The following is a 12,670-nucleotide window of genomic DNA, read 5'->3' on the forward strand; positions in this document are numbered from 1 at the left end:
TGATGATGGAGTTTGATGCTGAAGCCTTAAGCTGGAGCCAGGAGAACAAAGAGGAATACAGATGACTCCTTAGACACAGCAGAAACCCCACAGAGACAGAGCCAATTGCCTGATAGTCTACAGCTGACCTTGTGGAAAAAAGAGGACCTGAACCCAGAAAGAAGCAAGACCCTGGAAGAGAGGAACCCAGGAAGCCTGAACCCTTAGAGGTGTCAGCAGCCATCTTGCTCCAACATGTGGAAATAGACTTTAGTGAGGGAAGTAACTTATGCTTTATGGCCTGGTATCTGTAAGTTCATACCCCAAATAAATACCCTTTATAAAAACCAACCAATTTCTGGTATTTTGCAGCAGCACCCCTTTGGCTGACTAATACAGGGTCCAATGCTTTGTATATGTCTATTTGGTTTAGTACATTTATCATATTATTCAGGTTCTCTGTTTCTTAAATGATCCTCTGCTCGAGATACTCTATTCAGTGCTGAGAGTGGTGTATTGAAGTCTCCAACTATTATTGTAGAGATATCTATTTATAATTTAAGTTTTGCCAGTGTTTGTGTCATATATCTTGGTTAGGTGCATATATATTTATAATTGGTATTTATTCCTGAATTGCCACTTTTAATAATATATAATGTCCTTGCTTATCTGTACGAACAGATTTGCTTTTTTAAATTTTTATTCTTTTTAAAAGATACATAAATCACACAAAATGTTACAATAAAAACTATGAGATTCCCATTTACCCCATTCCCCATACCCCCCACTCCTCCCACATTGACAACCTCCCTCATCAGTGTGGTACACTCCCCACATTTGGTGATTACATTCTGGAGCATTACCACACAGCATGGATCACAGTCCATGTTGTAGTGTACACTCCTCCAGTCCACCCAGCAGGCCAATGCAGGACATATAATGTCCTGCATCTGTCCCTGCAACATCATTGTCCCCAGCAACTCTCACAGTCACTGTCTCTACATCGATGACACAATTTCTTCCATTGTTAGAGTCACAACAATTGCACAGTAGAATACCAGTAAGTCCACTTTAATCCACACTATCTTCCTCCATCCTGAGGTCCCCAGAATGGTGACTTCCACTCCAGCTCCAAATCAAGAGGGGATCCAGATCCCACATGGCTAATGGATGGAATTCCCCTGCCCACAGCTGTAGACTCCCTCAGCTTCCTGGTGTGGCAGCCAACCATCATCATCTCCCTGTTAGCCAACCTGGGCAAGGCCAACAAACTGGAGTAGGTGCCGCAATTCTGCTGAGGATCAGGGCCCAGCTAGCACATAGAAAGTCCTGAGCAGGCACCAACCCCAGTGCCATCCACAGGTTCAGTAAAAGGGCCAAAAAAGGCATGTGTACAGAGGTCACATCTGAGTCCAACTCCATCACACTCAGGAGCACAAATTCCAAAGTCCCACACTCCAGAGTCATGACAATAGGGCCTGAGTTTCTCCGTAGCCCTCAGGAGCACCACTATCTTGAGTTATATCTACTTTGGCTGTCTCTGAGATCCTGCTGAGATGTCCATCTATTACACCCTTTGTAAGTATAGCTATGCCAGCTTCTTTTTGGTTACTATGTGCATGGAATATCTTTTTCCTACCTTTCACTTTCAATCTGTTTGTATCCTTGTGTCTAAGGTGAGTCTATTGTAGATGGCATACTGATGGCTCATATTTTCTTTTCCACCAGCCTGTGCCTTTTGATTGGGGACATTAATACATTATCATTCTATATTACTGTAAAGTAGTTATTATTTCACCCATTTTGACCTTTGGGTTTTATCTGTCATATTTTATTTTCATCATTGCTTTCATACTTAGGGTTATTTTTACTGATATAATCTTCATTTCTAGGCTCTCCCACAGGCTGTAGCACTTACTTTAGTATTTTCCTGCAAAGCCAGGTTCTCTGTTACAAACTCTCAGTTTCAGTTTATCTGTGAATACTCTAACCTCACAGTCATTTTTGAAAGACGATCTTGCTAGATATAAGATTCTGGGCTGACAGTTTTTCTCTTGCAGTATCTTAAATAGATCATACCACTGACTTGTAACCTCCACGGTTTCTTATGAGAAAGTAGCATTTAATCTTATTGGGTATCCCTTATTTGTTATGCATTACTTTTCTCTTGCTGCTCTCGAAATTCTCTTTGTCTTTTGCATTTGACATTCTCATCAGTATGTGCCTTAGAGTTGGTTGATTCAGATTTTTTGGATAAGTATGTTGTACTTTTTGTATATGGATATCTCTGTCTTTCAATAGGGCTAGGAAATTTTCTATCATTATTTCTTCATATATACTTTCTGTCTCTTTTCCCTTCTCTTCTCCTTCTGGGACACCCATGAAACATATTTTTGCACATATTTCACTGTCTTTAATTCCCTGAGATCCTGTTTAATTTTTTCCATACTTTTATTCATCTTTCTTTCGTATGTTTGCTTTCAAGGCCATGTCTTCAAGCACATTGATTCTTCCTTCTGCTTCCTAAAATCAGTTGTTATATGTATAATGGCAGTCTATTTTTAATTTCATTTATGGTGTCTTTCATTCACATAAGATCTGCTATTTTTATATGTATGTTTTCAAATTCTTTGTGCTCACCCAGTGTCTTAATATTCTTAATCTCTTTAGCCATCTCATTGAATTTATTAAGATTTGTTGAACATCTATGATTACTTATCTCAACTCCTTTATGTCATCTAGAGGCTTATCTTGTTCCTTTGACTGGGTCATATCTTACCATTCCTTGGCATGTAATGTAATTTTTTTTGGTCTTGACATCTAGCTTACTATATATATTTATTCCGTGTGTAGTTTCTTTCCTTATTTTAGAGCTTTCTTGCCCTTTCTCCCTTGCTGGTATTGTAGTAGTGGCCAAGGATGTAGTTGGTATTATAAGCTCTGGAAGCTGATGCTGTTCCCATTGCCCCAGAGACTAAATAAACTTTTCCCACCTTTCTCCTCTGCCAGCGGTAGGGACAGAGCTGCAGTCATGTGTAATAATCCAAGTTGTGTAAACAAAGACCTCATATTTTTAATGTAACATTTTTGCAATCTATGTATCTTAAAAAAAGATAATAAATAAAATAAAGACCATTTGTAGTTGACCAGAGAGACTACTGAAGTTTCATGTCCCTTCCTCCCCTGCCTTCATTGGGAATGAAGCTGTCTGGAACTTTTGGCAGGCCCCTATAGGAGAATCACAACACAAGCCCTTAGGATTTTGGAGTAAAGCCCTGCCATTCTTTGTAACTACTCCCCTTTTGAAAAACAGCTTTTGGCCTGCTACTGGCCCTCAGTAGAGTTAGACTGTTTAACCATTGGCCACCAAGTTACCATGAGACCTGAGTTGGCTATCATAAGCTGGGTGTTGCCTAACCGACCAAACCATAAAGCTGGCCATGTACAGCAACCCTCCATCAAAAGTGAAAGTGATATATGCAAGATGGGGCTTGAGCAGGTCCTGAAGGCACAAGTAAGTTACATGAGGAAGTGGCCCAAATGCCCAGTCACCACTCCTGCCACATTACCTTCTCTTTCCCAGCTCACAGGTATGGCCTCTTGGGCAGTTCCTTACACTTAGTTGACTGAGGAAAAGAAAACTTGGCCTGGTTTACAAATGGTTCTGTACAATATGAAGGTAAAAAGTGGAAGTACAGCACTTCAGCCCCTTTCTGGGACATCCCTGTAGGACAGAGGTGAAGGAAAAGCCTCCCATTGGGCACAGCTTCAAGTGGTGCATGTGGCTGTTCATGCTGCTTGGAAGAAGAAATGGCTAGAGGTGCATTTGTACACTGAATCATAGGCTGTTGCCAATGGTTTGGTAGATGGTCAGGAACTTGGAAGGAACATGATTGGAAAATTCGTGACAAAGAGGTCTTGGGAAGAGGTATGTGGATAGGCCTTTCAGAGTGGGAAAAAACATGAAGACAATTGTGTTCCATGTGAATGTTCACCAGAGGGTGACTTCAGCAAAAAAGATTTTAATAATCAAGTGGCAAGATGACCTGCTCTCTGGCTAACAATCTCTTTGCCCAATGGGCTCATGAACAAAGTGGCCATGGTGGTAGAGATGGAGGTTATTCATGGGCTAAGCAACATGACTTCCCCTCACCAAAACTGACTTGGCTATAGCCACTGCTGAGTGCCCAACCTGCAGCAGCAGAGATCTGCTCTCAGCCTCTGAACTGGCACCCTTCACCAAGGTTATCAGCCTGCCACCTGGTGGCAAGTTGATTACATGGGACCACTTTCAACACAGAAGAGGCAGTGATTTGTTCTAACGCATAAACACATACTTCAGATACAGGTTGGCACTCTGTGCACACCACACTCCTTCCGAAACAACTACCCATGTACTTACCAAACTGCAATGGCATTCCACACACCATTGCTCCTGATCAAGGAACCCACTTTACAGCAAATGATGTGCAGGAATGGGCACGTGCTCATGGAATTCACTGGTCTTACCATGCATCCCATCACCCTGAAACAGTGGATTGAAAGAACTGTGGAAAGGCCTTTTGAAGACTCAATTAAAGAACCAACTAGGTGGCAATACCTTGCAGGGCTATGGCAATGTTCTCAAGGAAGTTGTGTATGCTCTAAATCAGCATCAACTCTATGGTGCTGTTTCTCCCATAGCCAGGATTCATGGGTGCAGGAATCAAGGGGTGGAAATGGGAAAGGCACCAATCACTTTTACCCTTAGTGATCCACCAGAAAAATGTTTGTTTCCTGTCCCTTCAAGCTTAAGCCCTGCTGGTCTACAGGTTTTGGATCCAAAAGGAGGAGTGCTTCCACCAGGGAACACAACCACGATACCATTGAACGGGAAGTTAAAACTGCCACCTGGGCACTCTGGGTTCCTCATGCCTCTGAATCAATTGGCAAAGAAGAGAATTACTGTACTGGTTGAGGTAATTGGTCCTTTCAAAGGGAAATAGCATTGCACCTAAACAATGGAGGTAAAGAAGAGTTTGCCTGAAATACAGAATATCTTCTAGGGCATACTTAGTACTACCATGCCCTGTGATTAAAGTCAATGGAAAATTGCAACAACCCACTCCAAGGAGGATTAACAACTGCCAAGAGTCTTCAGGAATGAAATTTTGGTTCATTCCACCAAGCAAAGAACCATGGCCAGCTGAGTTGTCCCTAAGAGTAAAGGGAACATGGAATGGGCAGTGGAATAAAGTAATATCAACTATGAACTCAGACCACATGACCAGTTAAAAAACAAGGACTGTAATGGTGATGAATATTTCTTTCTTGTTTTGTTATGTTTGTAAATGTACATGAAATGAATATCTTTATTTTCTTTCCTAACCTTTCCCCTTATCATATGACATAGGCTGTATTATCATAGTTTAATATCATAGTATTCAAGGATATCAAGTTTAAGAGAATATTACCCAAAAACTTGAACCCTATGCTGGAGGAAATTTGTGCATTTCCAGTTGTATACAGGACAGTTGAATATTTTTAGACAGAAATATATATTTGTTGTGTGTGTGTATATATATATATAGCTTTTATTTAGAAACTAAGTATGGTTTAAGTTGATATGTATGGTATGGCTGTCAAGTTAACAAGGGGTGGACTGTGATGGTTAGGCTGTGTCAATTTTGCCAGGTAATGGTGCCCAGTTGTCTGGTCAAGCAAGCAATGGGCTAATTGTAATACAAGGCATTTCAAGGACTTTAATCATCAGTGAGTTGACTGTGTAAATGGTTGGTTACATCTACAATCAACTAAGGAGACTGCCATCAGCAATGAGTAATGTCTCATCCAATCAGTTGAAGGTCTTAAAAGGGGAATTAATTTCAGCATTCAGAGAATTCTGATCTCTACTTCAGACAGCCAGTGTCTCCTTGGAAGTCATCAAGGACTTTCATTGGAGATGCTGGTTTGTAGCCTGCCCTGTGGAATTTGGAATTCTGCATCCAATTTTTAAAAATTTCATTCTATTTACAGATCTCTCCTGTCAATTACATTTCCCTAAAGAATCCTAATACAAGAGGAAAGCTGACCAAGGGAGTTTTGGCCCGGTGCACTTCACAGTGGGTTCAGCAATTATGTAGATGCATTCTATGGTTGTTTCCCCAGCCCGGAACGAATGATTGAAATAGCTATATTCAGCAAATGGTCGAATCCCCACATTGGTTCCCTGACTTGTAGAATAAGGGCTAATATGGTAGGAATGTTCAAGAAAAAGGTACTCGGGAAGCGGACTTGGCCCAGTGGTTAGGGTGTCCATCTACCACATGGGAGGTCTGTGGTTCAAACCCCAGGCCTCCTTGACATGTGTGGAGCTGGCCCACATGCAGTGCTGATGTGTGCAAGGAGTGCTATGCCACGCAAGGGTGCCCTACGCACAAGGAGTGCACCCCTTAAGGAGAGCCTTCCAGCGCGAAAGTTCAGCCTGCCCAGGAATGGCGCTGCACACAGGGAGAGCTGACACAATAAGATGACACAACAAAAAGTGGCACAGATCCCGTGCCACTGACAACAATAGAAGCGGACAAAGAACACACAGCAAATAGACACAGAGAACTGACAACTGGGGCAGTGGGGAGAAGGGGAGAGAAATAAATAAAATCTTTTAAAAAAAGAAAAAGCTACTCAAGCTGCCCCTATTTAGCAAAACAGTAAATCAAAAGGAATACAAGATTCCTGAAAGGATTGCAGAAATCAGTGCCACCATCAAGGACTTGAAGGATGTAGGTGTGGAGATTCCCACCACATCCCTATTCAACTGACCTATTTCACCTGCCTAAAAAACAGATGGATCTTGGAGGATGACAATGGATTAGCATAAATTTAACCAGATGGTGACTCCAATTGCAGCTGCTGTTCCAAATATGGTATCACTGATTGAGCAAATCAGCACATCCCCTGGTATTTGGGGTACAACTCTTGGTCTGGCAAATGCTTTTTCCTCAATCACTATTAGTAAAGACCAAAAGAGACAGTTTTCTTGCAGTGGCAAGACCAGGAATACACATTCTTGTCCTACCTCAGGATATATCAACTCTCCAGCCCTAAGTCATAATTTAAGTCTGCAGGGACCTTCATCTCTCCCTCCCATTATATTTGATGATATCAGGTTGTTTGGACTTTGTAAGCAAGAAGTAGCAACGATTATGAACTTATTGGCAAGGAATTGTCAGAGGACGGGAGATAGATCCAACAAAAATACAGGTGTCTTCCTCCTCAGGTAATTTCTAGGTGTCCAGTAGTGTGGAGAATTTTGAGATATCCCTTCTAAGGTGAAGGATAGTTTGTTGCATCTGGCCCTCCTATGACCCGAAAGGAGGCACACCACCTAATTAGCCTCTTTGGATTTGGGAGACAACATATTCCTCATTTGGTTATGCTTGCCTGGCCCATTTACCAAGACAAGAAACGCTGCTAGGTTTCAGCTGAGACCAAAATAACAGGCAGCTCTGTGATATGTGCAGATTGCTGTGGAAGCTTCTATTCCCATTCAACCACATGGTCCAGCAGACCCAAAGGTGCTGGAAGTCATCAGTGGCAAATAGGCTGTCTGGAGCCTTTGGCAGGCCCTAGAGGAGAATCACAATGCAGACCCTTAGAATTCTGGAGGAAGGCCTTACCATCTTGAAGATAACTACTCTCCTTTTGAGGAAAAGCTTTTGGCTTACCACTGGGCCTTAATAGAGATGGAACACTTAACCATGGGCCACCAGGACATCAGCTTGGTGTTTTCTGACACGCCTACTCTAAGCTGGGCATGCCAACAGCAGTCCATCATAAAATGGATATGGTATATATGAGAAAAAGCTGGAGTAGGTCCCGAAGGCACAAGTAACTTACATGAGGAAGGGGCCCAAATGCCTACAACCCCCTCTTCTACAACATTACCTTTTCTTTCCCAGCTTCAGCTATGGCCTCTTGGGGACTTCTTTACAATGAGTAGACAGAGGAGACCAAACTCCAGACTGGTTTATAGATGGTTTTGAACATAAATGTAGGTAACATCCAAAAGTGGACAGCGGCCACACTGTAGCCCCTACCTGGGAAATGCCTGAAGAGAGGTAAGGGAAGTCCTCCCAGTGGGCAGAAGTTTGAGCATCGCACCTTGTCCATTTTGCTTGGACAGATAAATGGCCAGAGGAGTAACTATATACTGCTTCTTGGGTTGTCACCAATGGTTTGGTTGGATGGTGAGAGACTTGGAAACAACATGATTGGAAAATTGGTAACAAAGAGATCTGGGGAAGAAGTTATGAGGAGAGACTTAAGGGGCCAAAAAACATGAAGATGCTTGAATGCCATATAAATGCTCACCAGAGAGTGACTTCAGCAGAGGAAGATTTTAATGAGCAGGTAAGAAGCCCTACTCTGTGTATACCAGCCAGTGTCTTTCCGTAGCCACTCCTCTCACTGTCCAATGGGTACATAATGAGAAGGCCAACCCGTGGTGGAAATGGAAAATATGCGTGTACTCCACACTGACTTCCACTTACATAACTATAGTCACTGCCAAGTGTACAATCTTCCAACAGCAAATGTCAACACACCATCCCTGATACGTTTTAATAAATGATATAACTGCCACCTGATGGCAGATTTATTACATTGAACTACTTCTGTCATGGAAGGGGCAGTGATTTGTTCCAACTGGAATAGACACATACTCTGGATATGAGTTTTCCTTCCCTGCACAATGTTCCTGCCAAAACTACCATCTGTTACTTACAGAATTCCTTATCCACTGCCATAGCATTACACACAGCAATGCTTCTAATCAATGAATCCACTTCACAGCAAATGGAGTACAAAAATGGGTAGATGCTCATGGAATTCACTGGTCTTACCATGTTCCCCAGAATCCAAAAAGCAGTTAGAATGACAGACCAGTGGAAAGGTCTTTGAAGACTCAATTATGGTGACAACTAGGTGGCAGTAACTTGCAGGAATGGTGCAATGTTCTACAGGAAGATGTGTATGCTTAAAATCAGCATCAACTCTATGATACTGTTTCTCCCTTGGCCAGATGTGGCAGTCTGGGATTATTTTATGAATCCCCGAAAGAGAAAGATTATGCATTTAAATGAATTAATTGCTGTGGGTGCAAAACCCTTTGATTGCAATAAATTCAGATGAGGGGCCGTCATTAGATTACTTGATAAGATTGCTTTAGGGGTTTTGATTGGACTACATCAGTCAGGTATGAGCCAGATTGGATTTCCAACCTCTGTATGGGTCTGATATGAATGGAGACACACAGAGAGACAGACACAGGAAAAGAAAGCTGCCATATTGACCCTGCAATGGGAAAGGACTCCAGTTTCACCCACAGCTGAGATGCAAGGAAAGAAGCCACCAAGAGGCTGAAAGAGCTGAGGCCCAGAGAGAAATGGGCCATATGCCTGATAGCTTACAGCTGGACTCAGGGAGAATGTGGAGCCATGAGACTGAAAGAGAGGAAGCCTGGTAAGAGACAAAACTTCTGCCAGGTTTGCCTACAGCTACAGAAAGGCAGAGACCTCAGCAAAGATCAGTGGCCATATTGCTTCACCATGTGGCAGCTTACTTTGGTGAGAAAGCACCTTTCATGCTATCTTGAGTTGAACTTTCCATGTCCTTGGAACTGTAAGATTTTACCCCAAATAAATCCCCTTTATAAAAGCCAACCTATTTCTGGTACTCAGCATTGGCAGCCCTTTGGCAAAGTAAAACACCAGGATTCACAGGTCTAGGAATCAAGGCACAGAAATAGGAGTGGTACCACTCACTATTACCCTTAATGACACACCAAATGAAGTTTACCTTCCTGTCCCTGGAAACTTAATCTCTGCTGGTCTACAGGTCTTAGGTCCAAAAGGAGATCTGTTTCTGTCAGGAGACACAATTCCATTGAACTGGAAGTTAACACTGCCACTTGTGTGGGAAACAAAGGCATGCTGTTTCCATGGTAGCAAGTTACTTTCTGACCACTGGGTCATGCTGTCCCTGGAGATGTACGTGCAGGTGGCTAATCTCTCTGGGAAACATAACATTCCAGCAGAACCCAGACTTGATATCTCAAGTAACCTGGGCAACAAGATTTATGAGTATACTTGTTTCAATAACATAATACAACATCTTGGGCTTTAGTTACTATCTTATCCACTGTGGACTGTGTTTTCATTAATGAAGTTATGGGAATAGTTAGCTAGAATAGTTGCTGGTTCTCACGGTTGCTTGGGGTATATAAAGAAGCCCCTGATATTAATAAACTTGTCTGATGAGCTTGAGAAATCAATGCTCTCAGAACCCCTGATCCCAATCTCTGTCTTTCATTCCCGATACCCTTCAGAGTCGAAGTGGAACTGAAAACCTTCCTGAAAGGTTGAGGCGTCCATCAAAGGACTCGAGTCTGACCACATAGTGGTAAGAATTTTAATTAATCCTGTTTTTCCACTGGCATCAGGGTATGGGTAATCAACCAGGACGGCTGGAAGAATATTCACAGGTACTAAAATCTCTTTTAAATACCATTGAAGTCTTAGTAAAAACTGCTAATTTACTTAAATTTTTTGCTCTACTACAAAAACACTGTTATTGGTTTCAGCCACAAGGAAAAAATCTTTTAAATCTTAAACAGTGGAAACAAGTAATGAAGGCGCCACTTAGGGCATACCAAAAAAGAAAAACTATACCCCTGTCAGTGTGGGCTTTAGGACAACAAACTGCAGCAGCCTTAGATCCTTTACAGTCTAAAGAAAGAGAGAAAGATGAAATTACGATATTTTCTAAGCCCATAAGTAAATTTGAAATGAAAGAAAGTAAATTGGAACAAGAACAGGAACTTGAGATGAATGGGGAACCATCACGTTTTTCCCCTCATCCTGTTATTAACCCTTTCATCAATAGAAGCTCAGTGAAGTATCCTAATGAAATATCTTCTGTGTATCCACTACAACCCTCTGCACCTACTGAATTGCCTTCTGTTACTTAGACTAAATTAGAAATGTTTTCAGATGTTGCCGATGCTTTGTCTTATGTTAAACAATTATTATCTGCTTTACCTGTAACATTACATGCGATACCACCAGATACAAATAATTTGCAAGGGGGTGTCGAGTTTCATCCTGAGCCAATACCTTTTAAACTACTGAAAGATTTAAAATGGGCAAAGATACTAAACAAAGTCCTTGTTAGTGAAATCAGGCTTGTAAGAAAACTCTGTTAAAGCGTTAACTAAGATAAGGAAACTGTTCTGGCAGCAACTCTGCAAACCCCCTGCTGTCCACATGACAATGTAGCTGTGGGCTAGTGGGGGTTAATAGAGTTAAGCCATGTTTCCATGCTAAATCTGATTGGGCTTATTTAACCAAGATAATAAAATTAGTACAAAATTTTTATCAAGGTTTAAAAAGGAATTTTCAGTTTTAAATCAATAGTTTACTCCTGAACTCCAAGTCTCAGTATAGTCTTACAGAGTAATAATCCAAAAATGTGTATTAACGGTCTATCTCAAATTATCTTAACTGATTACTGATAACTAATAAAAATGTTTCCAAGCACAAGCTTGCATGTTACAGGCAACATGGATTCCAGAAGAAATCTTAAAAGGTAAAATTTTAAATGTGATATAACGGAGAGCCTAAAAGCAGCTATACCAAGAAAGAAAGAATTATGAGTTAATTGTAAACTGTATGTTACTGTTAATGTGTTGTAATTGTTTTGTGTCTGTCTGTTCGTCCAATGTCAGTGTATATTTTGATACCTCCAGCTGGTAATATAAATTAATAAAAATTTTTTAAAAAGAGCTCTATTCAAATGGCCAAAAATTAAATAAGTGCTTATATTAATACATAAGTCTGTATGTTAATAAGATCTCTACAATGATAAAAATTGTAAGTCTTGATTAACAAAATTACTGTAAGTCTTTTCATAAAAAGTTGTTCTTGCCTAGATTGAAATGAATAGCTTATTTTTCTTCACAGGATAAAATGAAGGATGTAAAATTTAAATGAATATGAAAGATTAAAAGGTTGTGGAAATGCTGACTAAAATTTAATAAGTTTTTTCTAAAAAGTGTGTTTTGCCCTAAAGTAGGATGGCTAATTTTAATAAACTCTTGGAACTTAAATGCATGTAGCAAGTTGTAGAAGGTATTGTGGTGGAACTTTAAGTAAGGAAATGTGTTCTGTGAAGGTAAAATTTGTCTTAAAATAATATAATTGTAGTCTATATGGTTATAATTATAAGAAGTTTAATAAAGCATTGTTTAAATTAAAGTGTTTAAATGGTTAATTCCAAAAAGTCATTATTAAACAAACCTGAATAATAATAATAATAAAAGGTAATTTTATAATGGGAAAATTTGGCAGCAGCCAGCCTCGCCCAACAACTTGCTTCTAGGAGACTGTTTCTAATATTGCATGCTACTAAGTCTTTAAAGTGAAGAAAAGTTTATTATTTTAACAAGCTTGTTTAGTGTTGATGGTATTATATTTTGTAAGAAGTCTGCCTGATAACTTAGTATGTGGGCTATATGGAATGTGTTTTTATTATTAAAGAAACAGGAAATAATTTTGTCCTAAGATAAAATGATTGATTATTGGGAAAGAGTAGAATGTGGAACAAAACCTAGGTGAATACTAAAAATGTAGAAGGTTCGTAGAAAAGAAATTTT

At 40.4% G+C, this 12,670-nt stretch overlaps 1 protein-coding gene across 6 annotated transcripts in view; it reads right to left on the reverse strand.

The window, feature by feature from the left end:
• The window catches only part of LOC101413597 (zinc finger protein 699-like), a 132,474-nt gene that overhangs the window by 74,498 nt on the left and 45,306 nt on the right, over positions 1–12,670 (reverse strand). The gene's annotated exons all lie outside the window — the stretch shown is intronic.

Source organism: Dasypus novemcinctus, chromosome 30, assembly GCF_030445035.2.
Source record: "Dasypus novemcinctus isolate mDasNov1 chromosome 30, mDasNov1.1.hap2, whole genome shotgun sequence".
Lineage (NCBI taxonomy): Eukaryota > Metazoa > Chordata > Mammalia > Cingulata > Dasypodidae > Dasypus > Dasypus novemcinctus.